The 7,552-nt window shown below is 40.6% G+C and overlaps 1 long non-coding RNA gene across 1 annotated transcript; it reads left to right on the top strand.

Moving 5' to 3' along the window:
* The first annotated feature begins 116 nt into the window (after positions 1 to 116).
* LOC109295985 lies at positions 117 to 3,475 on the top strand. Its single transcript, XR_002096874.1, has 2 exons — positions 117 to 767; positions 2,465 to 3,475. It is a non-coding gene; the product is annotated as an uncharacterized LOC109295985 (long non-coding RNA).
* Positions 3,476 to 7,552: the final 4,077 nt, after the last annotated feature.

Raw genomic sequence — 7,552 nt, 5'->3', positions numbered from 1 at the left:
CAGGTACAGCCGAGTAGGCCGCATGAACAGAAGAGGGGAGGGACTTCAGGTGGAAAATGTCAGGGGTTAGGGGTGGGACTTGTGGTCCCAAAATGCCAACCAGGGGCAGGGCTACCTATGTGGCCCTCAACAGCTCACCTCAATGTGTTAAGCGGCCCTCCAGCCGAAATAATTGCCTACCCGTGCCCTAAAGGAATAAAATCTAAGAGCAGAAGGAATTTTCTGCATTCAAGATTAAAACATAATCAAGCATGGAAAGAAACGAAGTAGGGCTCTCTCTGTTGGAGCTGGAGACAACCTGAGAAGGACTGCATTATGGTGCAGAGTAGGAGCATCTTAGTTGAAGGTGTACTTCCCTTTCTATTATAAGGCCTATTTTGTTTCTGCCTCCCTCACAGTTTATGCATGTATATCAACTCTACCAAAAATTAATCAGGCTGCCTGGATACTGGTGTTGTGGATTCCCTAGAAAATTTGAGTTTCCACAGTTTGAGGCCAGTTAGGCAGGGAGTTTGCAAGAGACGGGAGCTAAATTAAAGAATACACTGACTGCTGGAAGATTCATTGTTTTGATCTCCCCCCTCAATGCCAAGTGCTTTAAGAGATACCTAACACTTCTGGTTTTTTTGCTTCATAGCTCAAGAACAGCTTGACCTAGAAACTCCACATTTGTTTTGCTGAGCTTGCCTTGTACAGAAGGGGGACTTTCAGCATCGTCAGGGGCTAATGCCCTGGGCCCAGTTCCAGTGCCCTTCATGTGAAGTGAGGTACCTAACAAATGGTCCCATTGACTTGCAAGGGACTAATGTGATAGAATGATATTGCTTGGTCTAAGAAAGGGGAGGAGCAGCTGTGCATTAGCAAAGTGGAGAAGCAAGCACACTAGGGTGCTTGACTGGTTGTGTGGCACACATGGAGTCTGGTAGAGCTGCTATGCTGTAGTGTAAGTCTTCCATAGTAGCTATTCTGTGAGGTGTACTTTACAAGGTCCCACAGTGCATCTCTTCTACAGCCTGCCACGTGGCTAATGTGCCACATGGTTCTTATACTATGTGTAGCCATGGGTAGCCACTTTAATATTTTTAACAAGATTCTGTTTTTGTTCTGGCTATTGAGTGGGACTTATCTGGTTAAAACCATATCACAGGTGTTCAGGAAAGACATTCCCTTTTTAGATTCCCATAACCTGTGTCAGGCTCTTAGGTAGTTTTACAAAACTTTATGTAAACAGCTAAGGAAATACTTAGCAAAACAAAACATCTGTCCACACAGAGTATTTTCACAGGCAAAAAAAAAACATCCACACAAACAAATTTAGCTAATGTGGCTTTAGACTTATAAATAGCCAGTGTTTGACCCCCTGAAAAAGACTATTGTAGATTTCTCAAAAGCCAGCTACAGACCAGGAGATCCACAGTGAAGATTATACTTAAGGAAAAATAACAGAGCTCAGAAAGTGTAGCAATGCAATTGAATCAGATGCGACTGAGGAGCACAATTAAGAACTCAGGCCATTCTCTAATGTGGAGTAGCACTCAAAATGGAAAGGAATTCAGAAAAACGTGGCCACCTGCAAACCACCATGGGGAAGAGCAGAGGTGGTTAATTTGCAAGATCTGGGCTCTTTTAATAGCATAGGATTCAAATCTGCCAGTTTCTTGGTGGTGTAAGTCCACCACTAACTTTGCATGTGACATCTATTTTCTCTTCAGTTCCGGCTCATACAGCTTGAACTCAGCTGTTCCAATCCCCCTGTTTTCAGTTATGTTCTCAGTTTTTTACAATAAACAGTAAGCATTAGTAGCTTACATATATCCAGTGCTTCTCGTGCAAAGAAGTTAAGAGTGGTTAAACCATAAGAAAGGCCACTGGCCTCATGTTTCCTTGTAGCTGATGTGTTCCTCTTATCTTAAGGAACAGACTGAACATGACCCTGCAATTCATGAAGGTAAGATTAGCCTTCATAAACACCCAAGACCAGATCCAGAAAAGTATTTAGGCACCTCAGTATCTTTTTGGATCCAGTTAATGCCAAGAACAGAAGTTAATATAAAGTCAAAAGCTGGCTGTTATCATTTAGTTCCAAGCCACCCACTCAGGGCAAGACTGAGGACTCCATTCTGCTTTATCTTGCCTCTTTGTGTTTATGCTTCACCCCCATGCAATATGAATTCACAGTGGGCTGAAATGCTGCCATTTCTCACCCACTTTGTACACAGTTGGGTGATTGCTTAGAGCAAGCAGCAAAGCACTGGGACCAGTGTGAATAACTCGGGTCCTTCCATTAAAAATGCCCTACTCTAGGTGTGCTAATGAAGGAAGGGACTGTAAGGAAAGGAGCTCTCTAACAAGGAAGGAGACCAATAAGTCTGCTTTCTCAGGAGAAGTCAAAGGGGAAGGTGTGAAGAAGAGTGGGGCTCTAATGGGCAGTTATATGTTTTCCCTGCTCTATCCCTTATTACAGGGAGTGAGGTGAGCAGCTGAGAGAGCAGTATCCACACAGGATGGTGAACAGTTGCTAGGATATCTTGGCGTTTGCGAGATGGATCAAAAGAGTTGTATATAGCCTGTCCTTCCCTCACATATTCCCGGTTATGTGAAACCTCAGCCTTTGCTGCTTGCTTTAAGAGCAGTTAACAAGAATCAGGTGGTGCCCCAGAGTAACAGGTTCTTAGCACAAGTTGAGTGAGCAGTAGTTTTCCAGCATGACTTCCCAGAAGCCACCAAACCTTTAGGAAAGATGGTGTTACCCATAAGCAATCTTCACTGCAAGGAGAGAAGAACACAATCTAAAGCTGTACTTGGAGAAGGGGTGACACTATTGATTAGATTCTGGTGAGTATTCATTTCTCTGGCTGCAATTTCAGTAACACAACCAATAACACAAACACCTAGCTAAATGTTCTGGCAGGGACCCAGGTTACTAAACTGGATTCTTAACATAGTATGCAAGCACTTCCATGGATGATGGAGTTAACATTAACATTTGATTACTCAATAACTAAAAGATGGGAGCAAGTTCAGGTCATGTCTGTTCACTTGTATGAAAGGATCACTTTATGCAGAGCTCCTTTGTGCCTGTTCAGTTTGAACACTTATTAAATGTAAGTATCCAGTACAGCAAACCCCACAGATCAGATGTGTGTATGAAAGCAAAATCTCCCATTTCAGAAAGGAAACACCAAGTTCTGTTCAGCATTTTGGCATTGAGGCAGATCAGCCCCTTTATAAGTGGCTCCAGCTGGCGCTCCCATGCGCTGTAACATTCTTTACCTTCAGTGAAGTGGTGTGCAGAAAAGTAAGAAATGCTGTCCTGTCTTTGAAAAAAAATCAGAGTAGCAGCTCGTAACCTGACCCTTAAAACAGAATTGTAGCTGAGAAATCTACACGAGGGTTGACTACATCAGCACCAAAAGGCAATAGCTTTTGGAAATGACTTTTTTGAACCAGGTAGCTGAATAAGCAATTAAAAAAAGAGCAAACTGAATTCTACTGTGTGCTGTCACCATATCTGTTCTTCCTTACTGTTTCCATCATTAGTTTGATCAAGGGTTCTCAGTTGCCACACAGAAAAATATCCAGAGTATTTTCACAGGGAGACTTTTTGAGATCTGATGTTTAAAAATAATAAAAAGGTGAAGAGGAAAAGAATATAACATAAATGAGAGCAGGATAGCAATGCAGAATAGTTTACTTCTAGCTAAATATCTTATGGGAATAAAAAGGGGTTTATAAGTATCTGGGAAAGAAGAAAAGCAGCCCTACTAATAATAAAAGAGAGAGAGAGAGAGTGTGTTAAGGTTCCAAGATATTTGAGATACTAATGTATTTTTGTCTGTGTTTTAATGAACAAATAAAACAGAGGTCTGGAGAACTAGGAAGTAATTAAGATTTATTACAGCTTTTGTCTGTCTTTGAATTTTACTATCCTCTTCTGAGTCTCTTAAAAAACACTGAGCACCCATGCTAAAAACTCTTAGTTACAATTTATGCATGCAAGCATCCTTAGTGAACTCTGTGTGATTGTTCACCTGTATAAAGTTACTCCATGTTTGCAGAATCAGAGACATAGTCAGCATTTAATTAAAAAGAACCCAGATAAGATACCTTGACAAAAGTGAACAAATACAATATGCAGCAGATTGGCTGCAATGCATGCGAGCTAATGCCCTTAACTACCAGATAATGGTTTTTGATAAGTCACTGAGGTCTTGAGGCCAAGTCCAGCAAATGAATCTATCCAGGCATATTCCTAAACCTTACAACCTCGTCAGTGGGGCTCCAAGCAGGTGTGTTGCTAGTTGTAGGCTTAGATCATCTGAGAAGGGCAAAAGAACTGGATTAAAGCAAACGCAGCTTTGTTCTCTGACACAGAAAAGGAAATTGAAACTGGCTAATAAATCATTATAATTTTTATTCTCAGTAAAACTATAAAATTACTATCAACTAAAGTACTGTTATGGCAGGCCTCACCAGGTATGGCTCCCAAGTTTTTTTTTCTATATGTACGAGCAAATAGTCATTTTGGGAAGACATACTGTGTTGTTAATTGTATTGTGCAAGATTCATGTAGAGGCAGCAGTCTTGGGACAGATAGCTGTGCAAGGCATAGAACTGTTTTTGCTTTGCTCTCATCTCTGATTGAAATAATTTCTGGAGGCAGACTTGCCCCTTGGGATCCAGGCACTGGGTTTTGACTGGGAGTCTGGGAGGAAGGAATTGATTGAACCTTAGTTGCATTCAAGAGTGGTGTATATATGTAGATCTGGCAAACCTTACTTGTACACATGGTAGTAATATGTATAGGTTGCACAACACTTTACTAAAAAGAAAGGAAAATGCATTTAAGTCTACCCAAATTCCATATCACCAATTTCTCCTTCACTGGAAACCAACCTATAAGGCCCAGCCACCGCTGTTACTCAGTAGAAGGTGATATTCCTGCAGGAAGAAAGGACAACATTAAAACAGGTGGAGGAAATGGAAATGGTTAATGCAGAACGTACCATAGCAGACAAACTTGATCCTTTGTGTTTTATGTGTATTGAGCAAAAAGACAGCAACAATTTTAATATGTGTTGGCAATTAACTATTAAGTGTCTCAAAATACTTCTTGAAAAATTAAAATAGGCAAGGCTGTAAACAGTGTCATGTGAATTGAGAACTGTTTCAATAACCCTAAAAAGCCATGATAAATGATTACTGAATGTTACATAGGGTACCATGGTCTAAGTGACTGCCAGAGAGACAGGCATTAAATCTACCTTCTTAATCTTTGTAAATGATTTAGGAGAGTGTAAACAGCATGTTAATGAAGTCATGTAAAATAAATCCTCCAAGTTGTAGCAGTGGCCAAAAGGCAGCATAATTCAAGTGCACTAAGTTGAAGTAATAAAAAAAACCACATGTATAGTTTTCAGTAGGAAAGTACAGTTGCACCGAAATCCCACTGTTATGGTGGAATGAGCCAATCTGGATAGAACTTTTGACAGGAGAATGTTTAAAATGAATTATTTTTATTGTGTTATTATGCTTATTTCTTACTGTATTTTAACATGGAACAAAACACTGGAATGTTTCCAAATCAAAACTGTCCAGAATTTCCATTGCTCCAAAACAGTCAAAATGTTGCCTTTTCATTCCAATTTGGGATGAAAATAGATTTTAGAATATTTTCTTCCCTATAGACTCGAATTCATGGTTTCCAACCCAGTGAAAGGTAAAGGATGAAGCTTAAGGGACACTGTTAACAAAGTAAAGCTGAACCTCTGTCTTCGGTCACCATGCAGTTCTGCTCTTAGGCTAGCACCCTTAGAATGGAAGGGAGTTCGATACAGGGCTTCCTTTTGAATGGCTTGCACAGGAGTTCAGAATCAGGATAGTCAAACTCAGTGCTTCAGAGGTTAAATTGCCCCTTGTGCTTCTGACACAATGCACAAGAGTTACTGGCTAGTAAAGAGAGAGTGGGCAAGAATATGCAGCTCGTCTATCTGGAGTGATAGTAATGAGCAGCTCTGGAATCTCAAGGTCACACGGGCATGTGCCTACATGAATACATGTGCGCTCACAACTTCAAGTTCTCGGTCTCCCCCTCACCTTGGTTCAGCTATGATCCGGCACATGCACTTGGAATTTGCAAAGATACTTTAAAGCTACAGTGAGCATCACCCATGTTCAGCAGCTACAAAACTAACTGTCCCTCTGAACTGCTCTTGAATAGGAGCTTTTCTTAGAGGAATCAGTTTTTACTTCAGTGGAAATAGACCAGGTGGTATAGTTCAGTGGATAATCAGTTGGGAGCTGGAGATGTAAAAATGGATAAGAAACAGTAAACTGAATTTACCTTTGCATAACTAACCAATTGCAGGGGGAAAATAATCTGGTATACACATATTCAATGAAATCTAGAAAGCAGAGATCTCTGAGTGTGGGCAGTCAACACGTTAGGAGCTGCCAGTATGATATGGCAGCAAGAGTCATCACTTGTCTTCCATCCAGAATCTTAGAAGGAATATGATATGCTGAAACCAGACATGGAAGAGCAAGTGTGAGTCCCCAGCATATGCTGAAGAATGGTAATCAGAGTTCCCAGGAAATGGACCTTTGAGAGCTGTATGCTAAGGAAGCTGTTTGCGGCCCACGTCAGTAATGTCATTGGTCTCACAAACTCTGCAGCAATATTACGTATTCTCAAGTGCTAGTAGATGCCTTTGTTTACATTAACTAACTGCACATATTCACATACACAACAATAATTCTCTTGTGTACAACTCCCATAACATCCTCTGGAGTCCCCTTGAAGCTGAATCCCCTTCACTGAGTCCTTTTCTAGCATATAAATTTTAACAAGCACAAGCATGTTGTCATCTATTAAAAAAGCACTGTGTACTTAAACCCATACTTCTCTTCAAATATTTCATCTGCTATTACAAGTAATACTTGATAGCACCATAAATTAGAAAGATTATAGGAAAGTAGTGCACATCATATCACATCCATGTGACATTTTACATGGTTTTCTGTTGAAGAGGTCAGACCCACTGTTGTCTCTTGCTTTTTAGGTAAACTATATATTGTGGCAGAAGCTATCCAGGGACAAGCTGGGTCTATATCATATTTGCTACATACATAGGCAGCTGCTGTAGCTGGCTGCTAAACTTTAGAAAACACTAGGTGAATCTAACAAGACATTTTACTACGCATTAAACTAATGTGCATTAAAGCGTCACCATCTACACGTGCAGCGATTACTGCACAGTATAGTAGCCTAATGTGCCATTTTCTAGAACCTGTAAAAGGTACTAGACCCATCCCGATCTCCATGTTGCTGAACTCCTGTTAGTATCAAATTTGCTCCCGACAGACGCATGTGTTCAGATGCATATGGGAGCAGTGTAATGCGCCTGCATTTTCTGCACAGAAAATTCAGGTACATTAACTATACGTGTAGATGTGCCTACTGAACACTACTAGAGAGTTCATACACTATTTAAGCTACACAATTCCTATACATTACATGCTTCTTCAAATGTCAAAAGGACATCTGAAAGGT

Source organism: Gavialis gangeticus, unplaced genomic scaffold (genome assembly GCF_001723915.1).
Source record: "Gavialis gangeticus isolate Ggan-Ray unplaced genomic scaffold, GavGan_comp1, whole genome shotgun sequence".
Lineage (NCBI taxonomy): Eukaryota > Metazoa > Chordata > Crocodylia > Gavialidae > Gavialis > Gavialis gangeticus.
This window is presented reverse-complemented; position numbering and strand designations above follow the sequence as displayed.